At 41.3% G+C, this 27756-nt stretch overlaps 1 protein-coding gene across 2 annotated transcripts in view; it reads right to left on the bottom strand.

Moving 5' to 3' along the window:
- The window catches only part of ASPH (aspartate beta-hydroxylase), a 210243-nt gene that overhangs the window by 181886 nt on the left and 601 nt on the right, over positions 1 to 27756 (bottom strand). The gene's annotated exons all lie outside the window — the stretch shown is intronic.

Raw genomic sequence — 27756 nt, forward strand, 5'->3', positions numbered from 1 at the left:
GGAGGGGAGCGGGCAGGGAGAGAAGGTGCCCCGGGGCATGGCAGTAGGGATCCAGGCAACAGGACCTCAGAGCAAACACTGGAAAGAGAGTGTGCAACTGTATACGGATTTTTTCCACTTCCTTCCAACCCCAACTCCACATAGTCCCTTCTGGGAAATAAAACCAGCCCCAGATTACTACCATTTATTCACTGATTTAAAAGGAGCAGGTCACAGAATTCATGAGAGCTCTGATTAGTTCAATAAATTAATTTAGCACAAATAGTATGGAGAGCAAGGCAGCAACCTTCCAAAATTGTTGATGAGTGTTTAATTTTTTTCAGTCAAGCTGAATGCTTCACACGCAAATTAAACATTTAAATGTTCTGAAGACAAGGCAGCCACCTATGGTACCAATATTTGATGGCCAAGAGCTGAAACAAGGCATCAGGGCCAACCCAACAAAACTGATGAGTGTCTTAGGTATCCTCTGACCAAGAGCCATTTCACCCAGTCCCTTCCTCAAAGACCCGTCCTGCTAAAGTGAGTGTTTGCTAAAATGTTACATGATAGTGAACCAACTGTTGACAGGGAATTAAGATGACCCACCATCACACAAATTGATGACACAAATATTTCGGAGGCTTTCTCATGCTGTTTTTAGAGAAATGCAGAGGGACGAGAGACCTGTCCTGGGGCCACAGGAAACCAAGCCACTACACTCACATGGCGGGTAGCCCATTTCAGACTTAAGGAAACCCGATTCGATTCCTGGCTTCCTCACTGACTTCCCCCCACTGACTGGGGGAAAATATCAAACTTTGGGGCTTCAATTTCCTTGCCTTTAGAATGTGTCTTGGCATTAAACCAGGCACGCAAATGTTTGTTGAATTCACCATGCAACACACTTCCAATGAGCCAATCGGGCCACACACACAAGCCTCCACACCTCCCATCCCAGCTCCCGTTCACGATGCCAGCCTGCCACCACTACTGCTCGGGCTGCCAGAGTCCCTTGTCTCCCTTCACCACACCAGCTGCGTTCCGAAGTACAGCTCTGTGGCCAATGCTGAACTGAGACGAGAATCACCCCTACTAAATTCGGGTGCTCCTCACCCCTGAGGCTTCTCCAACACAGCTCCAATCATCCCCCCTCGACAAAACTTCATCACACTTACACAACCTTCTCCTTCCCCTTTTACAAGATTTACAGGCTTTCAACCAAATGCCTTCCCTCCTTTGTGTCACAATAACGGCACACCTGCTATTCCAGATAAAGTGAACAGGCTAAATCTCTGAAGTAATATTTAATCACTCTCCTTCCTTAAGGAAAAAGAAATTCTGAATTTCAAGTAACTATCACTTATAATAATCACAACTTACTTTTAGGACAGGAAATATTTATGAAAAATTTAAAAACAAATTCATGTGCATAGAGCAAATCATGGTTTGAAAACCTTGCCAATGACAACTAAAGTAATAAATTACTCCCTGTAATTGTTGCTGGAGCGAACAGCAAATTCCTATATCCAGACAAAGACCAAACTTCTGACATGTGCTCTGAGACTATTACCATCAGCCTGATGCCACTGGAGACCACAAGAGCCAAGTCTCATGTCCACGGACTCCCGGCTCCACCTGCTTCCAAAACATGCCAGGGGAAACCCCTGCGACTGCCCATGGGCAGCGCGGGCTACTTCTGTCCCCTCACCCAGTCAGCAATCGTTTGCAGCAGTGGGTCCCAGGAGCACCTCGGAGTCACCCGAGGGGCTTGTCAAAACAGATTGCTGGGGCCACTCCCAGAGTTTGAGTCTCTGGAGCCCGAGAATGTGCGTTTCTCATAGGTTCCCACCCGGGTGACTGGATGCAGCTGGTCCCGGGACCACACGTAGAAAGAGCCACCGCACTACTACTTCCTGTCTCGCCCGCTCTGATTCTCAGGGTCTGGAGGAGGACGAAAGGAGCGTGTGCTTTTACCAGATTCCAGAGCATCGTTTCAGAAAGAAACAACAACAAAACCCTGATCCTGTGAGGCCCGTGCCACCCAGGGCTGGTGGACACAGGGCACAGTCGAGCCAACCCCAACTGGCTCTCAGGGCTGCTTGTCAATCGGGCACACATCTCTGGAACACTCCCATTCCCGTTCTTCACAAGGACTATTTCAGACATCTCTGCCCCTCAAGAACTCCATTTTCTCATACTCAGAAGATGCCACAGGCTCTTACATCACAGAAGACAAGCGTCAGCAGGAAACTGGACTGCACTGCCACCCATCACAAACCTACAATTCACCAGCGTCTGTTCTCGGTTTTCCTCCCGACTCCTCAGCTACCTCACCCTGCTCACCCTTTCCCTCTCCCCTACAGTCAGCTTCTCTGCCTTTACTACATCTTCCCTCAAGCCCAGAGTGAGCCCCTGCAACTTCTCCTTCCCATCACAGATGAAATTCTCAACAGAGCTATCATTTCACTGCTTTCGTTCTGTGATGGCCCACTCACTCCTTACACCCTTACGCAGGCTGCAATCTAGCTTCTGCACAGGGTAGTCACTCTAATGCCACACCAATGATTTCCCTGTCACTGAATCCAATGGAACATTTTCAGTCCTCATTTACTTGCCCCCTCAAAGGAATTCTCTCTCCTTAAACATTCTCTTTCCTTGACTTTTTCTGCTTCTTCATCTCGTTATTTCTTCTACCTTTCTGAACTTCCTATATCTCAATCTCCTTCGCTAGTTCATTCTCCTCTCGTTGACTTTTAAATGTGGAGATCCCGTATGCCTTGGTCCTATGCCATCTCCCTGACTAATGCACTCATATGACTTACACACTGCTCTCCTTTGAGGTCCAAACGTATCTGTCTACTCAATATCCATTTGAATACTTATGGAAACCCCAAACTTTGCATACACACAACTGAATCCATGATCTCTGGCTGTCCAAATCTCAGAGCCCTCTATCAAGCCAGCTGCTTCAGCCAAAAACCTGGGATTCATCCTTGACTTCGTCCTCTTCCTCTTTTCCCAAATGCCCATCTCTCAAGTCAGAGGCTCTCTCCATCAGGCTGTTGCAAATGTCTTACAACTATGCCAAGACATAAGTTTCCCTCAGCCCCTGGGTCATCCTTGCCTATTTACCCCTGAGATATTTAAAAGCCATTTATATGTGCCAGGACATAAAAAGAAGTGAGAAGCTGTGTCTCAAGCCACACATACTTCTGCCCCTCTACTGAGATCACCCAAATCCATGTTACCATCATCTCATAAACTACTACAATACTTTAACCAACTTTCATGGCTCTATACAGCAGCCACAATATTTTTTTCTCTCATTACCCTCTAAAAAAAAAAAAAAAAACAAACATATTTTTCTGAGGGGTTCACTCTACTCTTCGGATAAAATAAAAACCTTTGATGTGGCCTAAAAGACTCTGTGTGACATGGCCCCAGCCTACCACTCTGGCTTTCACTTCGTGTGACTTCCTGTGGCTGTGCATGCTCCAGATAGAAAGAACTCACCCCACTCTGGTGCTGGCTCAGGTCTCTGCACAGGCCATGCCCTCTTCCTGAATGAATGTCAACACTGGGTTACCACCACATAGTTGCCCCCAGCCCGCTATCTCCTGTTTGTTCTGTTTAAATCCCACCTCTTCAAGGAGGCCTTCCCAGAATTCTGTGACCAAGTTTTTTTTTCCCCTTCTGTTTTTCTTTATTATTATTATTTCTTTTTCATCATAAGTGTACTCTTTAATCTCCATCCCTTATTTCACTCATTACCCCACCTACCTCCCCTCTGGTAACCATCAGTTTGTTCTCTATAATTAAGAGTCTGTTTCTTGGGGGGCGGCTAGGTGGCTCAGTTGGTTGTGTCCAACTCTCGATTTCGGCTCAGGTCATGATCTCACAGTTCATGATATCGAGCCCCACTTTGGGCTCTGTGCTGACAGCAAGGAGCCTGCCTAGGATTCTCTCCCTTTCTGCCCCTCCCCGCCTTGTACATGGAAGTTCTCTAAATAAATAAATAAATAAATAAACTTTTTAAAAAGTATTTCTTGGTTTGTCTTTCTTTTTTTCCTTTGCTCATTTGTTTTGTTTTTTAAATTCCACATATGAGTGAAACCAGATTTGTCTTTCTCTGACTGACTTATTTCACTTAGCATTATACTCTCTAGCTCCATCCATGTGTTTGCAAATGGCAACATTTCATTCTTTGTTATGGCTGAATAACATTCCATTATATACATATACCATTTCTTCATTCATCTCTCAATGGACAACTGATGACCTTCGTCCATAGTTAGGCTGTTGTAAATAATGCTGCAATAAACATAGGGGTGCATGCATCCCTTTGAATCTGTGTTTTTGTATTTTGCGGGTAAATATGATTTACTAGATGGTAGAGTAGTTCTATTTTTAATTTTCTGATGAACCTCCATACTGTTTTCAGAGTAGCTGCACCAGTTTGCATTCCCGCCAACAGGGCAAGAGGGCTCCTTTTTCTCTACATCCTCAACAATTCTTTTCTTATGTTATTGTAGCCATTCTGACAGGTGTCTCTCTTACTGTAGTTTTGATGATGAGTGATGTTGAGCACCTTTTCATGTGTCTGCTGACCATCTGTATATCTTCTTTGGAGAAATGCCTGTTCATGTCTTCTGCCATTTTTAATTAGAATATTTGTTTTTTGGGTGTTGAGTGGTATCAGTTCTTTATAAATTTTGGATATTAATCCTTTATCACCTTTGCCATTTGCAAGTATCTTCTCTTATTCAGTAGGCTGTCTTTAGTTTTGTTGACTGTTTCCTTCACTGGCCAGAATTTTTTTTATTTTGAGGTGGTCCCACCAGTTTATTTTTACTTTTATTTCGCTTTCCTCAGGAGGTATAGCTAGGAAAATGCTGCTATGGTCAATGTCAGACAAATTACTGTTTGTTTTCTCTCCAAGGATTTTTATGGTTTCAGGTCTCACATGTTGAATTTCTTATGTATGGGGAAAGAAAGTGGTTGGGTTTCATTCCTTTGCATGTACCTATCCAGTTTTCCCAAAACCATTTGTTCAAGAGACTGTCTTTTTCCCCACTGCATGTTAATTCCTGTGAGAGCATTTTCTAATACAGTCTCACACAGTATGTACTTCTTCACAGCATTATTTCATTGATAATTTAGTTCTTAATTTCTTTCTTCCTTCAGAATGCATGTTTCATAAAGCCGGGGACTGAATCTGCCTTATTCATTATCATACGTTTGCCCTGCACCTAGTAAGAACTCAACAAACGTTTGTTAATGCATAAACTCCTCAAATTCTTGATCCGAGAAATCAAACTTCTTCCTGCTCATACCTGAGAAATAAGGGCACAAAGTGTAGTCCAACAAATGTCACACCACTTCAAGTTTCTTCTATTTTCATGAGTTATCCTAGAACTAATTTGCAATAGGAAAAGACCTGTAAGTAGTGAAGAAAAATATTAAGAAAGAAGCCCAGTGTTTCCCAAAGGCTGGTTACGAACCCAGGCTGCTCTATGAACAGGTCTCCTCTGCTTCTGTGTCAGGGAAGTTCCTCACTGAGCCATCTTCGGGACGGCCACCTCTGCCGGACACAAGAAGGCCCACGTTGGGAGGGTGCTGTAGCCCCCGCGCACCTGGCCCCACAGTCAGGCGCCTCACACAGTTCTCCTGACTGACCCCGTACACAAAAGGCACAAGGACTGAAGGAGTGACAAGGGATGTTAGAATTTAGGAGGACAAAACTGAAAATGTCAATGCCATTTTCATCAGTGTAAATAGTAAAGGAAAGGGAAGTATTAGCAGTGCCCATCGATATCAATATCAGCCTCCCTTTATTTCTAGGAACCTTCCTTGCTCTCCGGAAGCCCAGGCTGAGGAGCCACTGCCCCAGGGAACATCTGCTTGGTGGCCTGGATTCAGCTGTTCCCGTCTGCAGTGAAGACACAGGTCCATCAACCTCCACCTGTGACTCTGCAAGGTATCGAAGCACCATTGGTAAGATGCTAAAACCAGAATATAAATGGTAGTTAACTTCAAAAATTCATTTCCTCACGCCAGGATTCATAAGTTAGTGTTTTAAAGTTAATTACTTCTCCCTACAGGGCGCTCAATAAAGAGAAAACACCTAGTCTCAGAGGAAAAAGCACTCCCCGGTGAATCAGTCACCCATGTGGGTAACAGTTATTAGCGGTATTTAGTGATTATGGAGTTCAAAATCAGACAGTCTCCTGCCGAACTGGGAATGGCAGAGGGTAGAAAGCAAACTGAGTTGTAGTGTTCATTCAGAAACTCTGAAGCAGTAAGGAAAAAAGAAAACAAAACACCTTTTTTCAAAACTAAAAATAGTAACAACAACAACAACAACAAAGCCTAGCCCACTCATCTAACTCTAAGGCAAGGAAATTATGTCACAAAACCAACAAGTATGACCACAACTGATTTGCAGCCCTGTCCCCAAAAGCTTTTCGACCATAACTCCTTTAGACAGCAGATCCACAGCTATCCCTCCTCCCCAGCTCCCACTTTCTAGAACAGAACTCATCATTTACAAAGTGTTCTCCAGAGGCAAATGGGGGGAGATTGGGGGGGAGCGGTAGAAAAGCACTAGCACAAGTTGCAGTGGATTCAAGTGTAAATTGCAAAGCATATGGGTCTTAGAGTTAATGTATTAGAAAATCATAGGCCAAAAACATAGTTGATGCAATTATGCATCACAATACATTTTGGGGACAGCCTACAAAGGAGGCCACCGCCTCAAAGCCGACCACATAGAGAGAGCCCTTCCCCACCTTCAGGCTCTCCGGTGTTGCTGCTAATAGGAGATAAAACTTCTACACTGAAGATGAGATCTGAGTTAAACCAGAGAGACCAGAAATGGGGAGTGACTGGTCTGTCAGGCAATCTGTCCCTAGGACCGTCAAGGGCCTCTACCACCCACAGATTAATCTAGGCCAGCGAAGCACAATGACTGGAAGAAAGTTAAGCCTTGCATCAACACCTTGTCAGATAAAGCCTGCTAAATAAAACAGCTCCAAAATGTGGCTGCATAGATTAGGACAGCCCACGAAAAACCATTTGTATTTGACCATTTTGGCCTCCCCAAAATGGCCATTTCATATGACTGAAAAAAACACGGTATTTTCCCAAGGTTTTATTATGAAAATTTTCAAACACAACAAAGCTGAAAGAATTTTACAAATGCCCATGTGCTATCACAAATTCTACCATGAACATTTTATTAGGACGCTTACGGCATGTCCGTTCATCTCTCCATGTCCATCTGTTAACCTGTTTATACATAATACATTTCAAAACCACTCGTAGACATTGGCTCACCTCCTCTAAGTACTTCAGTTTCTACCATAACCAAAAGTTTTATAGTTCTTTATCATTTTTATGTAAAATTTACATGAAATGAGATGCTCTCATTTTAAGTATACATCCAGAGTTTTCACAAAAAGACGCACTGTGTAACCCAAAGCCGTGTCAAAACAATGAAGAAGAACACCACCCCTGCGTTCTCTCATGGCCCTTCCCAGTCACCTTCCACCCCACCCCCACCCCCAGAGGCCGCCCCTTTGTTCTTCTCTCCCGCCCCCACTATAGCTTAGTTTTGCCTGTTCTTGAAATTTCGTAAAAATGGCACAGAATGTGCTTGTTTGCGGAAGGCTTCCCTCCCTCAGCGTTAGTTCCTGAGAGCCAAGTGTGTTCTGTGGAGAAGCAGATCATTCTTTTCTGTGGCTCAGTGCTGTTCCCCTGTAGAAATACACCAGAGTACATCAGGGTGTAGCCACTCTACTACCTGGGGAAGCCTGGACTGCTTCCCATTCTGGACTCTTACAAGCAACGCTCTTAGGAATACTCTTGTACAAGACCACTCTTGCATTTAGGAAATACATGCTTGCATTTCTCTTGGGTTAAGACACTTGGAATTGCTGGATCATGGGCCACATGTATATTTAGAATTATAAGCAACTACCAGACCTCTCCCCAAAGTGGCTCTCCCATTTCATAAACCTACTGAGAGAATGGGAGAGGTCTTTTCTGGGATCTTGCCAACATCTGGTATCGTCAGTCTTTTGCATGCTGGCCATTCTGACTAGTATCAGTTGTGTCTCACTGTGGTTTAATCTGCATTCTCCTGAGGACCAATGTCTGAGCACTTTCTTCATGTGCTTACTGCCCATTTATCATCTTTTGTGAACTGTCGGTTCAAATCTTTTGCACATTTGTCTATTTTTTTAATGCTTTCTTAAATTGAATTGCAGTAGTTCCTTATATTTCCTAGACAACTGTCCTTTAATAGATCTATGTGTTACAAAACGTTCTGTCAGATTACAACTTTCCTATTCATCTTCTTAAAGTACATGTTGGCGGGTAAAAGGTTTTAATTTTGATGCTGTCTAATGTATTAATTACTCATTCTTTATATATCACAGGATTGGAAAATTTTATTTAAACTTTAACAGGGCTCCATGCTTCACATTCTGAAATGTGACATCCATGCCGGCATTCATACTTCATCTCTGGATCTGTGCCATACTGTCCCTGTCAGAAGCCCTGTCACTGGCTCAAACACTGTGCCAGAGAAGAGGAAGGTCAGGAAACCAAAGGCCAGGTCAAAGATACGTCAGCTAAATGTCGTTTAGCGATGGGTGTCACAGAAAGTAAAAGCAAGATAAATTGGGTAGTTTTTTGTTTTTGTTTTTTCTTTTTTTTTTATTGGGTAGTTTTAAGGAACATTTTCGTTAGGTATGAGGATTCACACAAATGTTCCTAAGCCAGTTAATATCCCCTCAAATCCAGGTGGATGGAATAAATCGAATTCCTAGCCACCCAACAGCCCCACCAACATCTGAACCCTTTGCTTTTTCCAAAGCCAAGTTTGCCTGTGTAATTATTTGTATGTTTCCTCCCAACTTTTCATGACTCACATATTTAAATTTCCAGGCCACTGAGGAAACCAAAAAGCTTCTCTTTGCTGTAATTTTCACCCTGTATACCCAGTAAAATCTTTAGAAAATCATAAAAAAAAAAAAAACCACATTTTAGAGAGAAGGCATATAGTTTACTTGTGAGCCTTTTTGTGGGGGGGACATAACTTAATTTTAAAAATCTTTATGTAAAATAGGCGTCAATAATTCAAAGGTAGGCTGGAGGATCAGCTTAAAGGATATTACTGGAATAAATTAGGAAAACTTAAGTATGGACTTTACATGAGGTAACAGTACTACTGCAGTGTTAAATTTCCTAAGCATGCTAATTACATTGTGATTATGCTAGAACATCTTGTTCTTAGAAAGATCACGCTGAAGAAGAATGTTATTGTGACTTAAAGTATTATGAGGTGAAGTATTACTATTTAACTTTCAAATGGATCAGTAGGAAAATGAATAAATACATAAAATGGTGTCTTTGCATATGTCTAGAGACACAGAGAATGCAAATGCATCAAAATATTAACAACTAGTGAATCTAAATAAACTTTTCTTGTAACCGTCTTATAGGTTTGAATGCTTTCATATTAAGAAGTTGAGAAAATACAGATTTCCAAGCTCATTCTAGTCCAAAAGAATCCGATGCTCCAAATGCTTAGGGCTAGAAACCTGAACTGTTAGGAGTTCCCAGGTTAAGGCCTGGGTTAAGTAACCAGTTCTGGATAAGTAACCGATTAAAAAAAACAAAAAGCTTCAAGTTTTAAAGATGTTTCTGGAGACATCTAAGAAAAATCTGAATACGGAGTGGATTTAGATAATTCCTTGGGTTTGATAATTCTACAGTGGTTATATACGAGAAATGTCCTTGTCCTCAGGAGATTCAGGGGAAAGTTAAGTGAGTTACTGTTATGATGACTACAGCTTACTTTCAAAGATTCCAAAGAGAGAAAAAGGAAGACTTGATGAACACACACACGGAGCAAATGCGGCAAAGCGCTAACAGTTGGTAAATCCAAGCAAACTGTAGGCAAGTCTTTCAAAGTACAAAATCTTTTTGCTGTTATACAGGTTTAAAGGTTTCAAAACAGGAAGTTGGAAAAAATATAAACATAAAGACCAAATTAGGCTGGTTGTAAGCGAGAAGATCAAAGAAGTTAAGGATCAAGTCCTCAGCACAGTAGTAATGAAAAGGATGCCAACTCAGCCGCTGGTCTCAGAGTTAGTGAGAACCCAGGGGAAAGCTCTCTCCACTCGGGGGTCTCCTACAGGCAAGTTCAGCTCGCAAACCACATCTGCTTGTAGGACGTCTTCCGCCAGATGCCCCACTTTGGCCTCCGATTCACCTGGGACACTAAACCTAACTCCTCTGCCACCAGGAGCTGCTTGAACCCCTGGAAACGGTGATGTCCCCCAGAAGGGCTCTGCGGTCCACACTAGCCATCCCCAGCGTTCCCCCCATCCTCAGTTGCTTATAATTCTGTCCTGTCCTACAGCGGAGGAGACAAAAATTCAGCAGAATTTCATTATTCAGTAAATAACTCTGGCCTATCAGTCATATCTGAAAGTAAAGTAATGGAAAAATCAGTTATCTTACAAAGTAAGCAGAGCTTTTCTAAGTTCACCAAATGCAGAACAAATAAAATAGCTGTGAAACCTTCTCCCCCGTCAGAAGGCACTGACTTAACAATGAGAGTCTGAGGGATGAGAATGGCTTCCATGGATGACATAGCTACTACTATGGGGAAACTATTAGCCCGGTGCCTGAACAGAACCTACTAAAAGGCCTGACTTCCTTAAACAACCCTCCACATCAATGAAGTATGCACCCCCTAATAATTCTGCTGTTCTTTTCTTCAGCTCCAACACTTACAACTTCAGTAGCAAGTTTTTCTCTGCTCTCTTTGCCCATGACATCAACCTGGAAAAAAAAAATCCATCCATGCAGTGCATGATATTTGCACACTATTACATTCACGGCAATGTAGAATACACAAAAACACAGCTTCTGCCTCAATGCCCTTTTGGTCTACTGGAAGGAAGGCAGACCTTTACCTATATTTGTTCATTCCAATATTGACTACCTACTACATACAGACAATCACTGAAGCACTAGAGTTGTTAAAAAGAAAACCAAACATGGGGTTTACCTACATCAACATTAAGAGTAGCACCCTTAACCCTACCAATCACTCTAGACCAGGAGGAGCAAATGACTGCCTACCGCCCACTCCGGTGTGAACCGTGGGCTTACACGTTTTTTCACCTTTTAGATCAAGTGACAAGAAATCAGAGACAAAAACTGATTAACATGAGAAAGTGGTATGTGATTTAAACATAAACGCCCATAAATAAAATTTTGCTGGAACCCAGTTGTATTTGTCAGATTACTCTGTTGTCCATGGTGGATTCGTGCTACAACAGCGGGCCTGAGTAGGTGCAAGGGAGACAGTCGGACGGGTTTGCTGACCCCTCATCTAAACAATCCCGGAAAGCACTCCGTGAGACAGGCAGGCCTAAGCCAATGGAAACCAATACGCAGCCAGGACCCTGAGTCTAAGCAAAAGAGAAAAAGAGGCCTCTTGTCTTCCCCTGAACGGAAACAAGGAGGCATGCAGCCTGAGTTGCCACCAGCTCCCTCCCTGCCTCCAGCAGAGGCACCAGCCTCAAGATGAGACCTCCGCTGGGAATACGAGTGGAGAAGCGGCAGGAATGCGAGTCCTGAAGACATTTCGAGCCACTGATCATACCACATCTGGTATGATCATATCACATCTTTTGAAATGAAACACATTCCCACTTGTTTCCGGCAGTTGAGTCTGGTGTCTGTCCCTAACACAGATGTCACCCTTACAGTCAAGCCAAGACTGGAAGACCTCAGGTCGCCACAGGCCAAAACAAAATGTCTGTTTTGTTCACGGGAATATCACTATCACCGTATTGAATAACTGTTACTAACGAAGCACTTACTCTGTGACACTTTGTTGTCATTCTTCGTAACTATGATGGAAGTACCATTCTTTTTATTTTAAAGATGGAGAAAGAGTTAAAGATGCTCAAAGAGATCTGAAGACTCACTCAAGGTCAACCATGAGTGGCAGAGCCAGTACTTGGGTCCAGGCCAGTCTGATACCTGACTGGGTCACACTTTGCTGAAGGAACTGATAAGTGAATGAAGATGCTAAAATAGTAACATGTGCTACTGAACCTCGTGCTTGGGGGTGAGGGGACTACAAAGCCCAGGTTACAGGAAGACAATGAAGGCAGAGCTGGAAGGACTATGGAAGAGGCTAAATTGCAAAGAATATTTAGGAGTCGCGCAGGGAGAGGCGAGGCGAGAAGCTGTCCCAGAAGGCACAGCACGCGTAGTTCCAGACCACAGAAAGTGACCGAATATGGCTGAATTACTATAAATGGAGAGAGTGAGGCAGGGAATGGCTATAGAGGGTAAGAGGGGCAAGATCATGAAGTGTTTCCTAGATCAGGCGAAGGAATTTAAACTGTCTCTCGAGTACCTGGGGATGTACTCAAGACTTTCAAATAAGAAAGGGGTGTGACCTAGCTTCCACTTTATAAAGATGGCTATGACAGGGATGAGACTGGGCCAAGTATAAGTAATCTAAGCCACAACTGAATGATTTAAAATGTTCAATTAAGGGAGCTTTAGTCAGAATTGGGATCCCAGCTCCAATTCCAAATGTTACTAGCTCCATAATATTTGACAAATTAATCTAAGCTTCCATTTCTTTACCTACAACAAGAGGAGTCAGTAAATCACAATGAGAATTAAATGCCAAGTCACAGAAGCACACATGGTCTGACACACAGTGAGCACTCAGTAAGTGGTAGCTAGGTCCTTCATCCCTCATTATTGTTAGTACTTAAGTCTACAGCTCCGGAGCACCAAGCCAAGGATCCTGGGGAAGACTACCCTTCGGGGAGGAGATGAAGAAAAGGAAGAAGAGCCCAGGGGCTCTGGGGTTAATGGCGCCTCTTTTGATCCTGGCCAGAAAGACCTGAAGGGAAGAAGAAGAAAAGGAAGCCAGATTACTCATTCTTGATATGTGGCTGGGTAGAGGAGGCAGACCAGAAGGAGGTTTATGTGCTTTGTTTTGTTTTTCATTTAATGAGAGAAACTAAAGAAAGGGGGGAGAGCTGTGAGAAGGTGCAGAACAGGAGAGTTCTCAGGGGGAGGTAAGTGATGGCTCCGTGGTGTGGAGACACCAGGGAGGGTTCTCTCGGTGGGGGGCCCCGGGCTCCTTCCCACCAGTTTTTGCTTTTCTCTTGAGTAGATGGGAGCCCAGAGGTCTAAAATGGTGGCAACTGTCAAGATTTTAAATTCTTTCTGTCTGTGGTACTGGCTCATCTCCACTCACCCTCCACCCTACTGGGCCTCCCCTCAGTCTAAAAAAAGAAAAGGACCATACTAAATGACACATTGAAGATATACCTCATGAGCTCAGTTTTTGCATATTCTCACGTGCAAGTTCAAGTAATATCTTGCCAAGAGTCTCAACTGGCTTTTACAGCCATACTAGATGAGGCCCCGGATTCCTGTCTCCTCACTGGGGGACGGGGTCGGGGGATCAGCCTCATGTCAGTCAGGTCCCAATGTCTAGCACCTCAGAGGCCAAATCCCACCCATCAAGCCAGAGATGAGAGACTCTTTAGGATGTCCCTGATTTCTCTACACAATGGCAGGAAGTCATCTGTTAAAATGCAATGGGAAGTAGTAAGGTATCAAGCTGAAGGAGTTGAAGATTTAAACAGCTCTTACTGCAAACATGGGTAAACTTGTCAACTACGAACACACAGAAGGACTGCAAGAAATTACCGAGGGGCCAGCTGAGGAGGAAGGTCTGAAATGCACGCAGTTTATTCTGAAGCAGTACTTATCCGAGCTACTGGACAGTTCTTTATCTTACTCAGTGTCACTCACCTTTAATCTATCCTAGTTCGGTCATCTTAAATGTCCCACTGATCACAACAGAATTCTGAAAAAGTAGCTTGAGGACTTACTAATACAAATACCATACTACCTCTAGAAGGAAAAAAAATCCAAGTTGTTTCATGAGCTTTACACCCTCACATACCTTAATTTCACCTATAATCTTACAGAACAAAAGGGAAGTGGAAATACAGGGCACATAATACTAGTACCTTCGTATGCGATACAGAGCCCATCAGTAACAGTATCTCAGATCTGCATCAGGTACCCTAGACCTCCAGGTGTACTGACTGTTTTCAACTAAACAGACTGAGTAGTAAAAACCCATATAATAATCACATTAACCTGAAAGTTCCCTAAATAAGCATTATGTTCAACTCACAGAGAGTTCAGTTTTGAACAAAATAATGTACCCAGTATTAGTCACTAATTACCATTTAAGCAGGAAAATAGGCACCATAGCAAGTCAATCCAACCAAATTACCCGAATCAAATGGTTTACCTTCTCACGACTAGAGTATCCAGTCTATTCTATAAAGACTTTCCACTTTAATAAATTCAGAAAAAAAATCTGTCTAAAAAATAACCAGAATTTACAGATATCTAATACTTGATGACCTTTTCAAATAACTTAATTTCATTGCAAAGTAAAAGCAGGCAAGCAATAGCTATATTCTGTTTACAAGGTAAAGCTAAAACCATAATCAGTTTGCTGCCCTAAGGTTGAAAACTCACACCGAAAACTTTTTAATAAAGGTAATATGCCTAAGAAGAAACAAAATGTACCTTAGCCAACCTGACTCAAGAAACAGAACCTAAAATGGTCATTCGAACATTTAAAAAGTGAATCAGTTCCCCTCCTCCCTATCCCATGCCTTCCCTAATTGTGGGTAAATGACAAAAAGGTTCAAATGAGTTCTACCAAATAACTAATCCCATAAGACTATTCCAAAGAACAGAAAAAGAGGAAATACTCCTAAAATTCATTTATGTAATAGAATAATCCTGATAAAATCACCAACAAAGAAAATTAAAGGTCAATTTTATTTATAAATAGATCTCTACAAATATTTATATGCATATATTTTAAGTAGGCTTCATGCGCAGTGTGGAGGCCAATGCAGGGCTTGAACTCACAACCCTGAAATCAAGACCTGAGCTGAGATCAAGAGTCAGATGCTCAACCAACTGAGCCACCCAGGTGTCCCCATTTATGGATATATTTATAAAACTAATACAATAATATGAAAACTATGTATTATCACAAGGCTGAATTTTTCATTGACATGTAAGAGTGCTTTTAAATTAGAATGTCTACTGCTATAATTTGCCAATTAAAATATGGCAGAACAATTATATAAATTTTAGAAATTAAATATACAATCCACTGTAGCAAAGAAAACTTAGTACTAATCATAATTCTCAGTAAGTGGAGGAGGGCAAGCCAGGGAAGGCAGGAAGAAAGGGGAAAGGAAGAGAAGGAGAGAATGCAATAGGAAACTATAAACCCATAAGCCTCATGAATGGGAGAAGCCACAGGCATGACCGTAGAAAGGGTCTGCAGTGACCAGTGAGCAGAATACCAGACCCATTAGGTGACCCACCTTAAAATATCCACAGGCCCTACTCACCAATGGGCTACTCACAACCAGGCACAGTAACCAAAAAAGGGGGAAATCCACACATCCCCACAACTCCTCACCTTACCCTTTAAATAAGCATCAGACTCTTGATCTTGGCTCAGGTCATGATCTCACGGTTCATGGGTTCGAGCCCCATGTCTGGCTCTGTGTGGGCAGCACTGAGCCTGCTTGGAATTCTCTCTCCTTCTCTCTCTGCCCTTACCCCTCCCCCCAACTAAATAAATAAACTTAAAAAATAAAATGAAATAAATAGAACCCCTACACACTGCCATGTTGCAGAGTCTCTCTTTGCTGGACTGCCTGCTGCTCGGGTGAACCCTTCCAGCACCCGGGCCACCAGCTCCCAGCCTGGAGGTTGACCCCATATTTGGGAAGCCCCATCCAACTGGGAGCGACACCACAATGAACAGATACAGGACTGCTGACAAAAGATTAGCAAATAAAGCACAATATCCATATGATTATTTATCTCATCCAAGTGAGGAACGCATGGATGATTTCTCATTCGAAGCATCAATAAAGAAGTACCTGGATGTCTCAGTTGGTTGAACAGCAGACTCTTGATTTGATTTTGGCTCAGGTCATGAGATAAAGCAATGCATCAAGCTCTGCACTAAGCATGGTGATTCTCTCTCTCTCCCTCAGCCCCTCTCCCCTGCTTGCATTCTCCCTGCCTAAATTAAATAAATAAATACACCAGTAAGTATAACTTACCACATTAACAATAAGGAGAAAAGCCACATGATCATTTTGATTAGAGAAAAAATATTTGACAAAATTCTCAGCCTACAAACAGAAAGGAATTCCTCCAATCCAATAAAAAGCACTTATGAGACACCTAGAAATAATAGTATACTTAATGGTGAAAAGCCAAACACTTGCCACTAACATCATAAACAAAGGCAGAATGTCTACATCACTTCTATTCAACATCGTATTGTAGATCCTAGATCGTACAGTGAGTCAAGAAAAGAAATAAAAGATGCACAGATTAGAAAAATGTATAAGACTCTTTATTCACAGGTGACATGGAACTTACAGAGAAAATCCCAAGGAATCAATTTTTCAATAAAATAAATGAATTTTTGTAAGGTCACATGCTATAAGGTGCAAATATCAGTTCTATGTCTATACGCTAGGAAGAAATAGTGGAAAAATGAAACATTTTAAATACATATGAAGTAGCATCAAAAGCATAAAATATTTAGAAAAATATTTAATAGAAAATGTGTAAGATCTTAACACCAAAAACTATAAAACAAAGCAGAAAGAAATTACAGACCTAAATAAATGAATCTATTCCACTGCCAGGGACTGGAAAACTCAGTATCCCTAACATGTCAGCTCAATTGAACTGGGTCTACATGTTCAATGAATTCTAATTATAAACCTTTAGTATGCTTCAGTCTGTAGAAATTGATAATATGATTCTAAAATATACATGGGTATATAAAGGACCTAGGATATCCAAAGCTAGCTCATTAAAAACAACAAAGTTGGAAGACCTACACTACCTGAATTTGAGACGTACAATCTAGCTAGTCAAGAGTGTGTGGTAAAGGCATAGTACAGACAGAAAACAAAAAGACAGAATAGAGAGCCCAGAGACAGATCTACAATTATACTGTCATTTGCTCTCTGACCAAGGCACCAAAAGCTATCTAGTGATGAAAGCAAAGTCTTTTCAACAAATGGACCCAGAACTGAATATCCATATGGAAAAACAATAAACGAATCCAAATTGATCTGAAATGGATCACAGACCTGAACATTAAAACTAAAACTATAAAACTTCTAACAGAAAATATAACAGGATGGCTTCATAACTTGAAAATAGGGGAGAAAAAGGCTAAAAAAGAAAATAGAAAAGTTCCTTAGGCAAGATACGGAAAGCAAGAGCCATTAAAAAATGAACATCAATATAAAAATAGTTCCTCTTCAAAATATGCTCTTAAGGAAAAGGTAAGCTAGTGACTGGGAGAAATGATTTGCAATACATATATCTGAAAAGAACGTCTATCCAGAATATATAAAAACTATGACTCAATAACAAAAAGATTTAAAAAAAAAAGCAATAATAGACAAGAGACAAATAACAGGCAAAATCAGCAAACAGAAACTTAGCAAAAGAAGAAAACCGTAGATGACCACTGAGCACAAGAAGTCCATGACATCATTAGTCATCAGGGAAATGTAATTTTAAACGACAATGAGAAACCACTGACACCCACCACAATGGCTAAAATTAAGAAGACTGACAACACCAAATGTTGGTACAGATGTAGGACAAGTAGAAATCCCACACACTGTTGGTGGGCGTGTAAAATATATTGTACAAGCACTCTGGAAAATAATTTGGCAGGTTTTTTATAAAATTAAACAAACACCTACCTTATAATCCAAGTAATTCCTCTCCTAGGTATTTACTCGAGAAACGAAGACATACTAAAATAAAAAGAAAACAAAAATCCCTCCAATATTACAATATTCACAGAACGTTCTTCATAATAGTCCAAACTAGGAATGACCCATGTGTCCATCAGTAAAACAAACAGATAAGCATACTGTGCTACGGCCACACAACGGACTACTGGCCATAAACACAAGACACTTGTACATGCAACATGGATAAACCTCAAACTTATGCTGACTCAAAGAATACTTAAAAAGCACTTACAAAATAAAGTTCTAGAACAGATAATACCAACCTATGGTGAAAAAATTTTGTGCGATGAAGGCAGAGGTGGTGGCTAGCAAGGAACTTAAGAGAATTTTCTGAGGTGACAGACGTATTTTCTATCTTAAGAGGTTGTTGGGTCACACAGATGCAAATATTTATAAAGACTAATTGAGAATAATATACCAAGATATGTGCAATACCCTGTAGACAACAATCCTTCGGAGGGTGAAAAAAACCTATGAACAAATGTTGAGTCCTAGTTAATGTCAGACGTGCGTATGTTAGGAGAGAGGTATACTGGTGTCTATGACTCATTCTGAAATGCATAAAAAGACAGATAAATTGATCGATACAATCTAAAGCAAATATATTAAATATTAACCACTTTAGAATCAAGGTGGTAGAGTCATCATACAATTCTTTTCACTTGGGGGCATATTCTGAATTTTTGATAATAATATATTGGTTTAAAAATAAAAATGGGGGTGCTGGGTGGGTGGCTTTAGTAAGTTAAGTATCCAACTTCAGCTCAGGTCATGATCTCGGAGTTCATGAGTTCGAGCCCTACGTTGGGCTCCGTGCTGACAGTTCAGAGCCTGGAGCCTGCTTTGGATTCTGTGTCTCCCTTTCTCTCTGTCCCTTCCCTGTTCACACTCTGTCTCTCTGTCTCTCAAAAATGAATAAATGTTAAAAAAAATTTTTTTAGGGGCGCCTGGGTGGCTTAGTCAGTTAAGCCTCCGACTTCGGCTCAGGTCAGATCTCATGTTCAAGGGTTCGAGCCCCGCGTCGGGCTCTGGGCTGACAGCTAGCTCAGAGCCCGGAGCCTGCTTCCGGTTCTGTGTCTCCTCCTCTCTCTGCCCCCTCTGCCTCTCATGCTCTGTCTCTCTCTGTATCAAAAATAAATTAAAAAACATTAAAAAATTAAAAAAAAATTTTAAATAATAAAAAACAAATAAAAATAAAAATGTATGTAGTACCCAGGCTAAAGTAAAGATGTATACAACTTTGTGGATGAAATTATAAAAATTAATTATAAGGCTTAAAAAAATAGGATATTATACCATGTTCATGCAGAGGAAGACCTGGTATTCTAAATGTACATTTGCCTCAAATTGGGCATTTTTTAGTGTTTTTTAAAAATGTTTCTTTATTTCTGAGAGAAAGAGAGAGAGAAACAGAGCACAAGCAGGGGAGGGGCAGAGAGAGAGGGACGGAGACAGAATCCGAAGCAGGCTCCAGGCTCTGAGCTGTCAGCACAGAGCCCAAAGGGGGGATCAAATCCATGAAATGTGAGATCATGACCTGAGCCGAAATCAAAGGCTTACCAGACTGAGGCACCCAGGGACCTGGGAGCCTCAAATTGAGCTAGAAATTCAATATAATTCCAGTCAAAATCCTGAAACATTTCTCACGAAACTTACTTGATAAGCAGATGCTAAAACGTATTGTCACGGCCAAGGAAAGGTCCCAGTCAAAAGCAAGGACAATGGTAAAAAGACAAGGTGGAGCATCTGCCTGATCAGACCTGCTACGCAGTGACTCAGTGAGATACCGCTCCGACACGCGGGGAAGAAAATGGGGCCACAGAGATTTATACACAAAATGTGATGCTGCAGTCTGGCAGAGAAAGAAGACACTTCTACTGATGGCACAGGAAATTTACATCATCCATTTCTTAAAAATATTGAATTAGATCTCTACTTCACAATATACGCAATAAAATCTACCCTTGTTGGGTGGAGATCTAAACGTGAAAAGACAAAGTTTAAGATATTTTAGAATAAGAGAATGTTTTATGATCTCTTTAGAAAGGATGTCTGAAAGCACAAAGGTGCAAACCATAAAGCAAAAATCATATTCTTAATATATTAAAATCTTAAAATTCTGTTCAACAAAATATACTACGGAAAATGATAAGACAAATAATCAGATTGGGAGAAATAAAAGGTTCAGGATACAGAAAAGAAATTCAACAAATCGAAATAAAAAATACAAAATAAAACAAACAAAAACACCAACAAAACGCCAGAAAAATAGGCAAACTATATGAACAAGGCAATTCACAGAAAAGGAAACACAAACTGCTATTCTTGGGAGTAACCTCACTGGGGATCAAGTAAATGTAAGTTGAAACCACAAAATAACTATTTCACACCCACTAAACTTGCAAATATTAAACCTCACCAAGTGTTGGTAGTGGGGTTGCAGCAAAAGCGAGCTGTGTCCTCGGGCGGCGGGCGTGTAAACGCACAGACCGCTTAGATGGCAGGAGCTAGCTGAGCTGAATACACACATTTTCGTGACCAGAAATTCCAAGCTAGAAAACCACTTAGACACATACACAGATACGCAGGGGGATGGGTAGCTACAAGAGTGTTCCGAGCAGTGGTGTTTGAAAGAAGAAAACTATATACCGAAGAAGGAAAGAGGTCTTTGACAGCTCGATGACTGAGTAAAAAGTGGCACATTCACACAGGGAGGGACTATGTACGGGAAAACAGCCACATTTGGTAGAATTCCAAACAAATGGTGTCAGTCTAACATGCCAAGTAGGAGCCTATTCCCAAAACTTTTCACATGTGCTCAACAAATATGTATCTGTACACACTATATACATATGTGTATGTACGTATACACACAAACACACACACACACACTTCTTAAGCAGGTTTTATATACACAGCTTTTAACAATAGATATATTTACACAAATAGATGCATCGTATATAATGTGCAACATCACATTATATTATACTTTTATTTGGATGCCCATATATTATACATTATAAAGAAATGCCGGAGAATAATGATCACAAAATGTGTCAGAGTGGCTGGGAAGGGATAACACAGGAGAGGAGAAACTTGGTATTATTTTATTTCTATACCTGGGTAGTGGATACATTCCACTGCATTCCTCTTTATACCTATTTATAGGTCTTAAAGACACAATATTTCAGAGATAGAGTTTTAAAGAACAGCACACAGAAATACGTGAATTCTAGAAGTTAGCGAGGTGGCTCACTGCCCAAAAGCATGAATTAATTTATAAAACTCAGTAAGTGATGATCACTTGAATCAACTTGATTTAAAGAATGGAAAAGTGAAGGTAAATGCTAGATATTCTTTCTATAAATATTTACAACACAGATTTTTATAAACTGCTCCTAAATAAAATTCACATGTGAACCTAAAACCAAAGGGCTTTTCCAGTATAACTTTTCAGGAAAGGTGAGATTTAAGACTGTAAAAAATGGGGAGGAGGAGAGAGAATTATGTATATTAGTGATCTGATAAACAAGCTAGGGGCCCCTAGGTGGCTCAATCAGTTAAGTATCTGACTGTTGATCTCAGCTCAGGTCATGATCTCATGGTTTATGAGTCTGAGCCTTGTGTTGGGCTCTGCACTGACAGTGTGGAGCCTGCTTGGGATTCTCTCTCTCTGTCCCTCCCCCACTCACATTCTCTCTCCTCTCTCTCTCAAAATAAATAGATGGAGTATAAGATCAAAATAGCACCGAGTTTACACCATACCGGTTATGGAATCCAATTACTTCATCAAATAATATTCTCTCACTTTAAAAGGAAGACTGGTTCCCATGCAGAATGGGTCACTGGGGGAAGTGTGCAGGCAGACACGTGGGAGAGAAGTGCTGGCCTTTCTCCCAGTGCTGCAATAGCGCTCTCTGCTCTGCTTAACTGGACACGCCTCCTCCCCCACCCTGGCCCCGTGCAGCCCACCAGCCCTACCTGCTTCAGAGCACAGAGAGCAGCGACAGCAGACGAGGACACTTACCCCGCAGACAGCCACCTGGATCTCACAGGGAGCCAAAGACCAGCCCCAACCCGCCAAAAGTTCCGATATACTATTTTTTTTAAAGATTTATTCACCAAGTAAATTCAACATTTCCTGAGTCTAACAGCTTAACTGTAGCAAATGTGTCCTCAAGTGTCATCAGTCTGATCAGAACTAAAGCGCATTCAGTAATTCCCCAGTAAAAGATAACATCAGCCAAAGGTAACGGAGACACATCCCTGAGAAACAAAACATCAAATACAGACCAAATGCCGAAAGCTTCCTCATGGCAGGAGAATAAAATTTTTTAAAAAATAAATAGTGAATGACAAGAAAATACCATCTTGGCTCCCAGCACTCCCAGAAGAAAGGGTAAAGCATGGGACTCCCGAGTATATGCCAACAGTTGACCCACAGAGTAGAAAGATGTGAACATCTAGTGGTCTAGCAGAAATTGCCAGAACTGTAGGACCAGGACCGAACCAGACACGAATCCACCCTGACAGACACTCTCATGTGTGAAGTGCTGAGCAGATACTAGGACAGCAGGTCTCTAACCATGAGAGTGAGTGCAGCACCCCCACATCTCCCGACAGGTGCTGAGGCTCTCCCCACAGGAGCAAAGTGTAGAGGGGTTCTAAACACATTCCTGTTGTATTAAAGTTAATTGAATTTCTTTTCATATATTACTACAAATTGAAATCAAACTACTTAGGAGATGCAGAACTATCCAAGACACAAGGTTGCATATTTTCATGATATTAAAAAGTGTGTTGGAGTAGCATCAAAAGACTAAAATGTATCTAAGCTCTAGTATAATAAAATAATGGAGCAGATCTCCATGGGATTGGAGAGTAAATCAGCAATCTGAAGGCTGAGGTGCAAATGGCACACTTTCACCCTCGGAGATAGAAAAAAGTGTGTCAAGTGGTACTCCAAGCCACAGCAAAAACACTACTGCTGGAACAGCGTTAGGCTTAAATATGCTAACAGAACAGAACAGAAAATGGTTTCTTTCTAAACCATAAAAAAATGTCAAACATGCAAAGACCTGCTTAGCTCTGCAGCCTTATGTTGTCGAAGTCTGGTACTCACCCCTTCCATCAGAGAAAACCTGAATGAAGGAATCTGAGAAACAGAAAGGCAGAGAGGATGGGCTTGCGGGCTATTACAATCAGGAAATGGAAGGAGAGGAGAATTCTTCCCACTTGGAGAGACCGAGATAAGAGATTCTGAGAGAGACTTGCTACACAGGTCTTACATGGTTATAAATCCAGGTCAACAGACTCCCAAAGTACATTCCTTTCTAGAGAGGGAAAGGGAAAAAAAAAAAGTTATTCTACGGGGACCAGAGACTCTGGGGTAACTTCTGTACTAACTAAAAATAAGATGGACCACATGAGCCTTTGTCCAAGTTACTCTGTTGCTAATTAGCCTAAAATGAAAACTTGTCCTTTTACTCTGCCACAGGTGATTTTAAAGAAAACCAAAATATAGATCTTTCCTTTTACTTCCAATAGGTTAATACGCTTGTTCCTTTAAAAATGCGTTCAAGAATTTCCTCAGAACATCTCTTCATACTTAGTTTCATATGATCTGACCAGGCTGAACAAAATGCTATGCAACTGAACACAAAACAGCACCCGTTCTCTGGAAGGGTTATGGCCTTGCTATCTTTTCGTCCCAGGACGGCTAACGGAGGGTTAAACAACTGGCTCTACCTGATGACCTATGGATAAAAGAAAGGGAATTTCACCAAGTGCCCTGCAGTCAAGGGAGCCAGAACGCAATCAGCAACGTGTCATATCTGTCACCAAGGAGTCTAAGAGATACTGAAAGTAGAAAGAGAGAGAGAGAGAGAGAGAGAGAGAAAGAGCAAATTTCTAAATGATTAGCATCCATCACGTGAATCTGTGAATGCACACGTTTTACAGACAATGCATGAATGCACTTAACTCTCAATAAGATAAGCTAAACAAATAAGGCCGCTAGGGACAAACTCTACCAAATTTCAAAATCTGTTGGAGACCTTGAGTTCACTGGCTACTAGTTTTTAAGTTGCCGCCCATCAATACTTCTGAGTATGTACAGAACTCATTAAATAAAAAAATTAGGCCGTGTTATATAATAGGAGGCTTCAAACTGAAAAAGCTAAATGTGTTGTACAGTGACACCTACCGGCAAAGGCTAATGTACCAGCCTGACCTAAGGAGACCATCAGAGGCTTCTATCCCTGTAGCACAATAGAAGAAGCTCCAGGGAAAGACTTCATGATCCTCCAAAACGAAAAGCTAACCAAACAAAAGCATTGCACATGCCAGTGTCCGTAAGCTACAGACTAAGCCCAAAAGGCCATCATGATCCATCCTAACCAAAAATGTTTCAATCAATAAATCTGAAATAGGTTTCCCCTGGTCCCAACTGGCCATGCAAGTTAAATTTTTATATGCAAGTTAAATGCAAGATGTCCACTTTACTCATGTTTATTTTATATTTTGAAGAGTAAAACTGAAGAGGTAAAACTGAGCTCTGAAATGAAACGTGACATTTTACCAGTTTTCAATTTCAGTTGAAAATGTAAATGAAAAGCAGACACTTGCTTTAAAAACACTCTGTTCCATAAATCGCCTAAGTCCTAAACATCACTTTTCAACAAAATGATCACAAAGAAAAAGAGAAGGCCAGATAATCATTTTTTCCCTAAAATGCATGTTTCAAAGTCCTCCCCCCATATTTTTATACAAAAACTTTAAGAAATGTTTGATGTGACCCGTGTCGTCAACTTCAGACTGTCAATGCGAAATGTCTCAAAAAACTTACTACTTGAGCCCACGTACTCCTTCTCAAACTAAGATTTTCAAATGTACTATTCAAACACAGTTTTAGTCAAATTCAATTGCTGATTTGACCAAAATAAAAAAGCATACTTTTATTAAATCACTAGTTGTAGTATGCCTCAGAGCTAGAAAGGACGAGATAATCTACAGAAGGAAATAGATGATCTATTTCAACTCTAAAATTCCATAAAATCTCCCAAATTAGAGGACCCCCAATTCAAGTGTCATGACAGAAAACGTGAGTTCTATCTAGCTTTGGATCTTGGGTTTCCAAGACCTACGCAACCTTTAGTAAACGATACAACTTTTATGGGCATTAATTTCCTCATCTATAAAATTAGAGGAGGGAACTGAATGGGCCTTTTGGTAATGCCATTGCTGAAGTGTCTTCAGCTTCTGTGATTTCCCCAGTAGATGAGAATAGTTTTATGTTTCAGGTATAACCTGCTATAAGCAGACTGTATGAACAGAATCACACTTTCACACTGTAATGCAACTGCTCAAGACTGAAAGAATCCTTGTTTCCATCTCCAGTACATTCCACCTGGCACACAGTCAGAACTCAGTATTTACTACAAAATATGGTTACAGAAAAAGAATACTCATTATGTAACATGCAAGACCCAGTATCAACTCTATTCTATGGAGAAAAGTATATTACAGAAACAAAACAGAACACAAAACATTTAGTTACTTTTCTCTTTTACATATTCTCTTTTACATACCAGACCTTTTCATGACAATTATGAAATCAATGTGAACAATGCTTCACAGCCTACATATCCTAAATATGGACAGGGCTAGCTCTTAAATATTTGAATATGAAAGTCAGAATGTATTAACTTAGGTTGTAATACTCCCTAAATATATTATCTGCCTGTTAAAACTCGCTCAGGGGAACGCCTGGGGGGCTCAGTGGGTTAAGCGTCTTGGATTCGGCTTGGGTCAGGATATCAGGGTTCGGGAGTTTGAGCCCCATGTTGGGATCTGCGTTGACAGTGCAGAGCCTGCTTGGGATATTCTCTCTCTCTCTCTCTCTCTCAAAACAAACAAACTTAAAAAAATAAACCTGGTTCAGTTATGGAACGAGCAGTGGTGGGAACACAGTATACACTCCCCAGTGCAAACTCTAGCCCAACCGTAGTCCACATAGTTACTTCTGCAGACGCAATCCGCCCTCTCTGCCCTGGAGTAGGAAAGGGTAAAATGGAACAAAGGTGTGCTTCGCTCGTAAGCAGCTACAGAAAACTTCTGACGACAGTTACCATTAACAATTAACGGTCCTGTTCATCAGCATTCCTGCTTGGTGTTTCGGATCTTCTCATTTAGAAAATTTTTAACATGTAACCAAAGCCACCTGGGATGGTTCTACTCTTCTGCCCTTGTAAGGGGTTGGCCGGCACTTAAAGACAAGTGACAGAGGAACACAAACTTTTACTTATGTCAGAGGTGAATTAATAGGTTTTCTTTTTAATTTTTTATTTTAGAGAGACAGCACACACACACAGGAACAGGAAAACAGGCAGAGGGAGAGAGTGGAGAGAGGCAGAGAGAATCTTTTTTTTTCTTTTTTAATTTTTAAAAAATGTTTATTTGCTTTTGAGAGAGAGAAAGAGTGTGTGTGAGTGGGAGAGGGGCAGAGAGAGGAGACACAGAATCTGAAGCAGGCTCCAAGCTCTGAGCTGTGAGCACAGAACCCAAAACAGGGCTTGAACTTACAGACTGCAAGATCCTGACCTGAGCCTAAGTCAATGCTTGACCAACTGAGTCACCCAGGCGCCCCAGGGAGAGAGAGAGAATCAATCTTAAGCAGGTTCCACGGCAGTGAGGTCCTGGATCTCGTGACCCTGGGATCACGACCAGAGCTGAAATCGGCTCTGACTCAACCAACCGAACCACCCAGGCTCCCCTAATATGCTTTCTTTGAACTGCAAACTGTGTGTTATCTTTTTCCATTTACAAGTATTAGCTTTTAGAGTGTGAATTTGTGCAATGACTTTAACTGCATTATGTTCACCATTTAAATTTATTAATTCACTCATTAATCAAGTATTTATTGAGCATCTATTATGGCCCAGGACTACTCTAGGAGTTGGGAATAGGAATGACAAGAGGAGGGGAGAACACAGGAAGACAATACACACGAAAATAAGAAACTTTCACGAGGTGGTAAGTGCTATTTAGAAATAATTCTTTGAAGTAGGACTATAGTTATCTGATTTATTTTCTTTCCCTATGAAATGATTATGGGTAGACCTCAGAAACAAAAAGTCTAAGTCATTTCAAAACGATCATTTGCTCACAGTCATACACATGTGTACTGCAGTTTCAATATCCTAAATGAGTCAAGAAAGTATAAAAGAAACTGAGAACCGCTGAAATATGAGATGAAACAGATTTAAAACATCTGCACTGTTCTCTTTGCTGGGTAAGCATATGGAGGAAAAAAGGTGAATAGCCAACATATTTTTTTTTAAAGAGAAAACAAAGTTAAAATATAGCGAAGTTCATCCAGTATTCTACTGTATTCTAGGATGCGTTAAAGGCAAATACAACGCATGTTAAGAAAGCTGCATAAAAGCAAAAATATTTAAAATAATTTGCAAGAACATTCAAATCACTCCCCCCCACCCGCACACACTCACCCAACACACACACACACACACACACACACACACACACACACACACACCCGATTGCTCTTAAAAGCTGCTGGTTTGGCAGGAACTTATTTTCTCCGACTTTGGCTCAAGTCCAAACTCTCCAAAATATGCAAGGCAAAGGTAAACTGGCTCTCTTACTCCCATATTTCACTCCACGCAAAGCCGAGAAAGAGCAGATCGGTCACCTCCCTCGGGGCTGCGCCCTGCAGGGGAGGGGGCGGCCGGGAGGGGCTCCCGGGCCGCGGCCCCAGCTCCGCCCGGCCCCTCCCGCCGGCCCG

Source organism: Suricata suricatta, chromosome 15, assembly GCF_006229205.1.
Source record: "Suricata suricatta isolate VVHF042 chromosome 15, meerkat_22Aug2017_6uvM2_HiC, whole genome shotgun sequence".
Taxonomy (NCBI): Eukaryota; Metazoa; Chordata; class Mammalia; order Carnivora; family Herpestidae; genus Suricata; species Suricata suricatta.